Below are 12,128 nucleotides of genomic sequence, written 5' to 3'. Positions count from 1 at the left end.
ATGATAAACTTTCCATTTTTAAACAGAGATAAAATTGAATTCCTGCTGAGAGATTAACCAACATTATTAGATATCGTTTGTTTTGTTTGTTTTTCTTTGGAAATAAATGATTAGGATACTGTATATCAAATGACTTCATGTTTGCTTCAATATATGATAACTAATACAAAAATATATTTGGTATTGTTGCCATTTTGTTTGTTAACATTTTACATTTTAACTTTTTATAGATATGCTTTTGAATACATTAAATTGTTTTTTGTTCTTTTTGATGGCTAATAATCCATTGTATATTGATCGACAAATGTCTGTACATCATCAAGAAACCAGATGTTTCATTTCTAAATATATATGTCAAAAAGACATAATCTTATATTCAATTTCAAAGCTTAAAGATAGTGTAGCTGTAAATAAATCCCCGAAATCAATAGCTCTGTAAGTGTTTGACATTGGATGCTGACCACATTAGTTTTAATGAACTCATTTAGCTGAAGGCGCTCGGTCATGCATCCGTACCAGATCATGTTTTGGAACGGCATGCGCAACATCTGCGATCACTAGCCAGATTAGAACAGACGCTCCTAAATATATTAATAACCCATCAAATATATCTTCCAACTTCCTTGCTTCTGACTTTTGATTTTACTGGATGGGTGCGATTCGATCATAGAAGGTGTTACTGACAAAGTATTGTCAAACTACAATACCTGTGGTATCTTCAATAGCTTTCTATAAAATCGAATTCAAAAATGCATAAAAGAGTTTCATGATTCTAGATTACATTATTTCCTGAAATTGAATCATTTGATGCTTTTATTATAGTTTTCTCTCTTCCTTAGTCTAGTAATTTCCTATTGTGTGATATTTATACCAATAAAAAAATATATTATCGTCAAAACTAAGAAACTGTAACTACATAAACCATCGGTTAGTTGGAAATAATTAAATTGTAGTGGTAGACCAAAATTGCAGGCTTATTTTTAGAAATCAGGAAAGTATTTGGATATAGTAGATACTTATATTTATGGGTAATGGAAAGTGTATTGGAAGACATTATCAAGCGGCTGAACATTGTTCACGTTTTTAGGAGTTTTCCTGTTGTGATGTATGCCTGATGTCTCAAACATTGATGACTCAATTGTTTTAGCGAAAGTTTACATTTGAAAGATTTTACTGTATAAAACTACAACAGTTATTAATAAAAGAATCGATTTTAAGAACTGAACTGAGAAAATTAATTAGCTATATGTGGTCAAATAACTTGAACTTTCCTGTCGACTACCTTCAACTGCCATCTTACACTTCAACATAGAGAAAGCGACGTCGGGTCACTTAAACTAGTAGTCATATTACAAATTCATTGATAGAATTCGATTATCAATGAGGACTTGGCATATATACATTGATCACTAATCAGCTAATAATTTGTCTCTGCCACCTACTTTATAGAAAATATAGGACTATTTATGTTAATTTATCATTTTATACACGTTATCTTAATAATGTATAAATGATTTCTGAATGAATTTAACATTTACGGAGTGTATTATTCACTTTTTTTGATTAACTGGATGCTTAAAATACACAGTTGTTTATTTTTTGAATAGTTCATAAGCTTCATCATTTACAGTTTCCTAATAATCTTATTGTTTTCCCGTCAAACTTAGTGGAATTAATATACGAAATGAAAATTCATATTTTTGTAAGTAACTACTGACAAACAAGGTTTAGTAAAATAATCAAGTGAATTATCTTTCTTTAAATCTCCTAATGATCTCAGAACTATTATCGTTTGTTATGTTAGAATTCACCCATAACTGTATGTAGGAATAAGACATTGCTCTAACATTCATAATTCATTTTATATAGTTGATATCATGAGTCAATTGAAGCTAGACCACCATGGAAAACCTGGAAGCACTGGACGGCCGTTTCGTCCCACAATAGGATTTTCGAGATTATTAGTTTGAATATATTATTGTAAAACCTGAAGAGAATTTATTGGAAAGAATATTCTTCATTCATATATCTGTATTTTAAATTACGGAGGTTAAAAATATAAATTTTCAAATCTCCCTTTTCAGTTATTTATTCGTTCCCACAAGTAATATCCATTACTTCATAATTATGTCTGATTAGAAAACGGACAAGCAATATCATCTCTTTGCTAATAAATTTTGTAAAGAAAAGCATTCATTCATAATGAGATACTGAATTTCATTTCTGAGTGAAAGGTGATTTATGTCTTCATTTAGTCCCTCCCTATAATCAATCCAAACTGACAAGTTAAATAAAACTATCATAGAGTCTTGGTACATTGTTTTCTATTTTCGTAGCGATTAATGTGCATTACCATCTGTTAAAATATTTTAGACAATATATATATATGTCAAGACAACAATGAAAATTGGTTTGTTAAACTAATTAAACATTGTGTTACTAGGGTAACAGATGATAATATATACGACTGTTAGATTCATTATGATAAATAAACATTTTTGAACGTGTATATGATATGAGAAATAGGTATTAATAATATATATTGTGAACTGAAATCAAGAAAGGATTAATAAATGTTATATGACCTCATTTTTGTCAATACAGTCTAATATATGTATATGAATATAAGGAACCTTACATTGAGTCTACTGTCGTATTGATAAACAGTAGTATATAAAGTCGTAAACATGTTCATTACTCATGTGAGATATTATAGTACAATGAAACATTTTATCATTTTCTATGTTCCATGATATCAACAATTATCTCTACATAATCAGAAGCGGTTTTGTGGAGATTTCAGTATTTTCATAGTTGAAATCATGAGTCAATTGAAGCCAGACCACTGCTGAGGAGTCCCACAATGGGACGAAACGGCCGTCCATTGCTTCCAGGTTCTCCATAGTGGTCTAGCTTCAATTGATTGATGATTTCAACAATGAAAATATCTCTACATAATTTAAGATCAAAAATCAAACTATAATCAAGCAACTGAAAATAAATTGGTTCATCAGTAGTTAATGAGAATCGGTGAACAAAAATGATTTTGAAGATTACTTCAATAACCTTTACCAAACAACAAATCATTTTTCAAATAATAATTGATTTTAACGTTGTGTAAAATTTAATTTGAATTGTTTGTTATAATCAGTTTTACAAATAATTTATTCCTGTTAGGAGGGGGTTTTGTAGAGATTTTAGTAATTTTATTTAGTTAAAATCATGAACTAATTGAAGCTAGACCGCCATGGAAAGCCTGAAAGCACTGGGCGACCGTTTCGTCCTATTGTGGGGCTCCTCGGAAGTGTTCATCTACGATCCCGCCTCGTGAGATTCGAACCCAGGACCCATTAACTCACTGAGGACAATAGTAAATGGTTGCTCAACTTCATGAATGGGTTGAAGTTAGACATTAACACCATTGGATACCGACTAAAGGGTCTAGTGGTTAAGCGCTCGCGCGCGAGACTGATAGGTTCTGGGTTCGAATCTTGCGAGGCGAGATTGTGGATGTGCACTGATAAGGAATCCCACGATGGGACGAAACGGTCGTCCAGTGCTTCCAGGTTTTCCATGGTGGCCTAGCTTTAATTGACTCATGATTTCAACTATATAAAATTTATTCTTGTCTTGAAGTTCACATAGTTTGAATTTTTTATCAAATCAAATTGTTTTGCAAACGAAAGCAACCAATAACGACAAAAACATTTCTCGGAATATTAGTAGTTCTGACTCTGAGCTGGTTATTCCTAGAGCCACTTTGTTGTATGGTCATTAGAATTAGTTCCACAATTCAAAGCAAGAAACTATTTTCATTAAGTCCAGATTCATATAATCTAATTTCAGTAAAAGTTCTGTTGTTTTTTGCATACGGTGCAAGTTTACTCGTGAAAACGCTGAAAATCAAGCAGAACGTCTTCAAACAACCTTAGATGAAAGAAATCATGTCTCATGACACATAGAACAGAAGTGTATGTACTAGAGTTTTCTACCCATAACCTTTTACTACTAACAATAGTTTTCATAAATGGCATCAATAATTAAATATTAATCAAATGACTAATACTATACCTACACATTCCTTTGTTTTTCATATATTACCAATTTGATAGTGTATAGTTATCTGTCTGATACCTTACTATACACTTTTAAATTTACTTAAAGGAATATAATATGATATAGAATCACTGACTACAGAATAGCTATTAATCTTTTTAAATAGAGAAATATAACCTGTAAATGAAAAATAATCATGTCACCTATATCCATAGTAATAGTAGTATTAATGCGATACAACACTGAAGTCAGTTGCCAAGACAAAATATACAATGAACAATATGTCTGTTTTCTCTCAAATGTGAAATAGAATGATAAATGATGTTTGAATAATTTACTCTTGGTATTTCTTAACAAAATATTCACTCAATAAATCTTTTTTAGAATGTCCAGACTGACTGAATATAGTTAATGTTAATGATTAGTTGAACTAGTATATAGTAGTGAACACTTTCTAAGATAAACAAATATTACCCTGTGAAAAAGATAGTTATTTGATTTTCGACGTATTCAAATAACTAAAGACTTCATCTATAATATTGGAAATTATATTACTTGACATTATATAATAAGTACTAATAAGTGAGTAACGACAACTTGTTGACCTATCCTCTGTATAAAACCGTCAACAAATTCCAATCACAATTACCATGTGATGTTAATCAATTTTGGGAAATATATGTTCATAGTTTAATTCATAGTTTATTTTTGTAGTTTGTTCTGCTACAATATGACAATTCATTAAGAGTTTTCTGTAAACTTCAAATATTTTGATGTTCAAAGTTAATCCGTAGTTCCATGATGATATAATCATTTTGTTTATTCGTCTTTTTTCATAATCAGAAGAATGAAATTTAAAGTTAAATCACATTTTTAACGAATGTAACTTTGTAATAATGTTCCACAATAGGACGAAACGGCCGTCCAATGCTTCCAGGTTTTCCATGGTGGTCTAGCTTCAATTGACTCATGATCTCAACTATATAAAATTACTAAAATCTCCACAAAACCCCCTTCTGATAATAAGGTATATATTGATTTGCTTGGGTTATGAACCATGCTATTCTTACGTGAGAACTAATAATACTGTACATCTAGCTAAACCATGTAGATAATGTGAAATCATAATTAAAACTAAAAGCTAAAACCAATAAAGCATTATTCTCTTTGTTTCTCAAATAGTTAAGCAGTATGCACACATGTACTGTGAAATTATCAGCATTCTGGTTAATATTTCATGTAATGATTGAACAGTTATTTTTACTGTAGTAAGCCACCTATGACGCTTCTGGTACCCAAAAAGCGAGCTTATATTATTTTGCCATTTAGGAGTGACTCAAATAGTCTCATGTTGAAACGGAGACTGAAATTAGCCATAAACAAGACATTTCATGCAGCTCAACTTGTCATCAGTGAAAAGACAAGATCGATGTTTCACCAAAAACCTGTACTTACGATTAGTAAATTTGGGACTACAAATGATTAGTAAACTACTAGAAATCGATGTCATGATAGCTCATATTTAACTCAGTTGATGACTTAAATAAATACTCATCAAAAGATCAGTTGAATGTTATCTATGAATTCGGATTATTTGATTATCCTTCACATAGATTATGATTAACTTTATGAGTTTTAAATTATTGTACTTTTAATTTGGCTAAGGTCAAATTTTTCAACATCTAGTTTAGCGATAAATCAAAGGCGTCGAACTCGTAATTAACAATTTTATTTTCATTTATTTTGATTAAAACAGTTACTTGCCAGTAAATTTGAATCAGTCAAATAGGTTATCACTGATAATTTAGTATGTAGTTAGAAACAAGAAAAAAACGGAAGTTTGTTTCTACAGTAAAAACTAATCAATTAAACTCATCACTTTTTTTTAAAAGTAACTTCTATTTTTCATGAAACGAAACAAACGTTAGTGACATAATCATCGTATTCAATTAATTATATCATTTATAAAGTGATATCGATTTTTGGGGTTGTTAACTTTTTAACATACAGATGAACACACTTAAGCACATACAAAAACTTCAGAAAATGTCAGTTACCATGTCATTATCTAATCATTTCATCCTTATGAAAAATGATATCGTAAATTCAGTTAAATTTTTTTAAATTTTGAGCAGAACTCATCCAATACTTCAGTGTTATCAAAAAAGGATTTTCAAAAAATTACTATATCAGCCGTAATCAATTCAACTCGACATTACTTAAACAACCTGGCTACAAAGAAACTGTTGATTTCAATAAGTTAATGAATGGTGTAAGCTTTTAACTTTGTTTAATTAGTATTTTTATTTTGCTTTCACTAGAATTTTAAGAATAGACTTTAATAAAAATAAACAATTCATTCCAAGATAATTGCTGAATTCGTTATATAGTGTAAAACGATAATATTTGAAAACAGTAAACAGTGAAGTTGTTTGTAAATTCAGCAATAAGAATTACATGAATAGTTCTATTTTGTTTAAATATTGCCCTCAAATGCCCTGGTATGGCCGAGAGTGGGGAGAGTCCTCTCTCCCTCTCAAAATGCTCTCACATGGCCACGCGTATACGGCCTTTGCCATGGAAGACCTACTCACTGCCTTCTCGTGGCATTATTGTTGTTTACGAAATTGAGAGGACGAAAAGAGAATGTCCAGCGCTTTAACCGGGTTGGTGGACACGGAAAGTCCACCCCGAAGAGTTGGAAAACCCTGATTCCAAACCAATGGTGCTCCAGTATCCTGAAGGAACAAATGGCGTATGAATCAATCGTTGGTCACCGGCTACTATGGGACTTCATCTCCTGACGATGCTCCACTGCCTTGTGGATCAGATCTTTAGGTCAAAGGCTCCGGGTGTGGCCCCCTAAGAAAACCACCTTCTACGGTTTAGGCACCCGGTCAGTATCACAGCCCTCACACAAATCAAATGAGATTTGTGTGGCGTATATGTATCTGGTGCCCCTTTGTACCAATATTTATGTGTTTAAATAAATAAATAAAAATGTTTAAATACTAAGGTCTGAGTTAAACGAATATCTGAACGATTTATTTATTCATGGCTAAAAATAAATCGTTTGTTTGTAATGTAAACTATAGTTTATAAAATCGATTCAGTTTCATGTTTCAAAGTTATGTGACAGTTTTTTTTCACTAATCAATATACCTGATGTATGAATTCAGTTTTAATTACCTCTGCTTTCATCGAAAGTAATATACCAATCAAGTATTGGTTCTGTACGCAGTTTTGGATAACTAACATTGCGATAGGTTGCAATATGTGACTAATATCCCTAGTTTGAAAACGGGAAACTTCATTGTAATATTTACAAATTTGGAATATATTCAGTCAAGAAGTTTGAGTAGGGTTCCAATTGTTAGTTAGTAAATAATTTACCTACTAATCTGCTGTTTAGTTATTATTTCGATCAAAATCAATCAGACAAACTAAGAAATAAAATTAAACCGAGATTATATCTAGAGCCTTAGGTCTTGTGCATGAATGCCTAACCTACAAGCCAATGAGCCGGCATCCAATGTTTTACGTATCCAACTGAAATCAATTCACATCTTATTGTGAGAATTACCTTCTCATCTACTAAAACTTAACAATTCATATGTTAAACAATAACCAATATTTTGTCATGAAAATTATATATAATGTTATCTTGTCCCAATAAAATATATATGGAAGGAATGCTGATTATCAATGCAATTAGTGTATTTTTCCAACAGAAGAACATTTATCATTTAAATTATTTTTAAAAATATGATACATAGGAAAATCATGAACTTGATCTTGATGTTATGTTGGTTGCCTTAACAATTAGGTGCTTAGTAACAGGGTTCGTCTTTAAACCAGGTTTTTCAATTGTTCACATGTAAGTGAATAAAAAAACAAAATGAATTTTGTTACATTTTTTTAAATTCAAATTTTATCATTTAATGAAATTCTATATAAATAGTAACAATGCAAGTGTGTAAATTCAATTACAATTAATTATTCCATATGACATATTCACTACCTCGTCTTTTTACACGATGTATTCATGTAAAACAAAAATTCAGACTAGTGAAATTCTATGAGATATTTCCTGTACTTTACTATTTAAAATAAAAGAGAAATAATTTCTAGTCTTAAGAGAACTGAAGGAGAATTTTCTAGATGCTTTTGAACAGTCGATTATACTTTACCTTGATAAAAACTCATCCAAATTTCAAAACTCAAAGTTCGGATATGATCCTACCCAAATTTGAACAAAGCCATGCGACAGTTGGTTGTGCAATTTTAATGGTATTGTACGTTGTTATCTACGAACTCATTAATGGCTTCCCTAATTTTCATGGCAATCCTATTTTCATAAATATATAAATTACATGGAACATCTTGTGTACTGTCATTACCAAAATTGAATATCTATAGACATCCAGTAATAGTAACTGAAATATATTTATTTATTCTAACAAACAGCTACCAACCATCTGGCCAATTAAAAAGAGCATTCAGTTTAATTAAATATGAATGATAAACTGCCGTAATAGTTGCAAAATTTCACTAGTTATCAGTTTTTAGATAAAATCTAGTTTATTCACTTTTGCTAGAGTTGCATAACAAATGGAGACTAAGTACTAATTTGATAACAGAAATTATTATTTAAGTGTATGTAATGAATACTGCTCACTAATTTAATTTAGTAACTAACTCCCAACTATCAACATCTTAATTACGACTGGTTAGTTGTTGGAGTGATAAATGATTACGAAGGAATAATTGTAGGTGAAGTTAATCGCTTAGCGACTAACTCTTAATTCTATCAAAAGTTAAGCTACTGAATTGATCATTAAAAAAGTAATTAGTTATTAAACTGTATTCAACTTATAATTTATTAGGTATTAATTAGTCAGAGAAAACTAGTATAGTGATTAGAATTTGTTGTATTCATCAAAATAATTCAGAGTTATTTGTAGAAAAAAAATATGATCATGGATCGATTGGATTTAGACATTAACAATGTTAGATGCCAGTTCAATGGTCTATAGGTTAAGCGTTAGCGAGCGAGCCCGAAGATTCTGGACTCGAGTCCCACATGCTAGATCATGAATATGCACTGCTGAGGAGCCCCATACTAAGATGAAACGGTCAGTTAATGAATGCAGGTTTTCAATGGTTGTCTGGCTTATTTTGACTCATGAATTCAACTGCTGCCACAAAATGATTCAGTTAGTCAGTGTAAATCCCCGTTAAAATTGTGATTAAATTGTTTAATAATTTTACTACAGGCCTCTTCTAATCCTAGATTATCTTTCGAAAGAAAAAGATATTCGCCAGTGTTTTCGATACTATCTCTTAAATATTAAGTGTAATTAAATTCATTTAGTATTCTTTGTTTGAATCTTCCCATCGATGTGTTAGGACTGCAACTGATCAGTCTCTGATTGGCATATGTGCATACTGTGCGTATTGTTCCTATATAGCCTTAATTCACAAGCATTATAAGCAAAGATGGATAGTGGCTAACAGTGGAATCCAGGTACTCGGTTCGAGTCCCGGAGTGAACATCAACTCTGAGATGCAGGTACATCCAGCTGACGAGTCCTAAATATGACGAGGGGCGCGTCCTGGATTCCACTGCTAGCCACTATCCATCTTTGCTTATTAAGAGTAACTGTTCAATAATAACTAATCACAAAATGTATGGAATATATAATTGTTATTTTTTTAACTTTTTTCCGTTTCCATTTCAACTTGTGTTTAAAGTATCATTTCAAACTTCGGAGATTTATTCCCTAGACAAAGCTTTAATATAACTATCATTTGTGTAAATCATTTTGGCTATAATTTATAATATAAATTAGTCTGTATCTTATGCAATTCAAGTAAATGACACATTTAAGTCTATTATATAATAAGTTCATTATGGATATTTTTACCGAATATAAATAAACAAACAAGAATATCCCATATTTACGTAATCATACGAATGGATATATATTAACTGTTTGTCTTGGTCGAAATAAAATATACAAAATCAATACGTCCGTTAGCAAATGGGTGAATAAGGGAACTAAAATCATTATATATATATATATATATATATATATATATATATATAATCCTAGAGAAATGGGGTTGAATATTAAAACGACAATGTAACTAACTATTAGTTTTTTTCTACATTTACAAATGTTAGTGTGTGAAAACGAGAGAGGATGTTAGTTGCATAGTCAAGTACCCCTTCATCTTGATCTATAAATCATACATGTACACATACGTGCATAATTTTAAATGTTACGTAAAAATAGGGATTTTCATAATGTTCTATAATTTGGGGAAATGTACTTGTATATAATTTTTTTGTTTTTCATATTCACTTGGCTAGTTGCGTAAACATGCTAACAAATATTAGGCTTAACGTTTTTATATAATCAAACGGTAAATTATAATTTAATCATGATCTCAACTGTGATAATCCCATATTGTCTAAGTTTATTTGAGTAACATTTTTTTTAAAGGATGTTTTCTATATGAATTTATGTATAGATTTTAAACATTAGTTATACAACACAATATAACCTCAATTAAAATTGGTATAATGATCTGTATAACACCTCAACTGTACATGTTTGGCATCATGTAGGTAAAGTTGTAGTTAAAAAGAAATGAACAGTACATAACTTGGAAAGATAAAATATGAACTGACTCATTGATATTATTATTATTATTATTATTCGGTTTTTATAAATCGGATAACAACAAATTCGACTTTTTGATTACGATTAAGAAAGAGAAATGGAGGTCAATTGAAAGATTATGAATGAGTCGGAATCTCACCTTTATATAATACTTATTATCCGAAATCTACATGGAAGTATCAAGGTTGTGCTCATTTGGACTCATTAAGATATTATGAATATCATTTGCAAAATTTACTGGTGAATAACCAAGATTCCATCTTTATTAGATCACTATTATCTTGGTAACTTATTTGTATTAGTTCTCGGTTTTTTCTAAAGGATATGTAAAGATATCTATTCTTTCATTAGTCAGTTTTAAGTTTCCTACCAATTAATCTAACGAATTATGAGAGGAGTTTCTTATAATAATATCGGCTAGACAAATGATTTGGTTTTCGATGCATAATAAATATTATAGTTGAATTCATGAGGACCAAACGGCCGTCCAGTACTTCCAGGTTTTCCATGGTGGTCTAATTTCAACTGAATCATGAATTCAACTATAAAATTACTAAAATCTCCACAAAACCCCTTCTGAGCATAATAAATAGTTGGCGAAATCTAAAGAATTAAAATTTTCATTCTTCCATAAATATTATAGGTGAAACTATACGGACCCACTAATGAGTTCAAGCAACAAATTTATTAATCCTCTATATAAACTTAGCCCATAAAAATCTATCATTGAGATTCCACTATACTTTTATGCAATGCAAGTTGATAATATACAATATCAATTATAATTAAAAGTTAACATTTTAAGGAAGAATATACTATGCTCAAACTACGATATGATCATTAATGAAGTTAATTGAAACTTCTTTTACAATAAAGGTAGCAACAATAGTTTTAAGGAGAGCTCCATACTCCATGCATAAAAAGGCAACCTAGAAAGAAGCGGAGTATTTTTTACAAAAAACATACAACTTTATTGATTAACAGTCAAAATTTTATGAGTGAAAACATTCATAACTTATTACTTTTGTATTTATGGTCTATTTCAACAAAAATTTTTCTTTTTTTTTACTTTTTTATATAAACAACTGTATACTTAGTTATTTATTCTTTTTTTCTTCATTTAGAATAAACAGTCGTGTGTATATGTCACTTTGTTTAGAACATTGTCACGACTGTTTTACTTTCTATACGGATGATATTGACGGGTGTATACATATTATGGAATGGTCAGTATACGTATATGCAAACGCACATACACGTATATATACATATATAGTCGAACCCACTCAGTGTACACCAGATCTGAAGTTAATATCTCATTTTTAGATTAAATTTTTCCTTGAGTAAAACAGTTGTCTACTTATATTGATGAATTAAATTAGT

The sequence above is a fragment of the Schistosoma mansoni genome, assembly GCF_000237925.1.
Source record: "Schistosoma mansoni, WGS project CABG00000000 data, supercontig 0125, strain Puerto Rico, whole genome shotgun sequence".
NCBI lineage: Eukaryota > Metazoa > Platyhelminthes > Trematoda > Strigeidida > Schistosomatidae > Schistosoma > Schistosoma mansoni.
Note: the sequence above shows the minus strand (reverse complement) of the source record.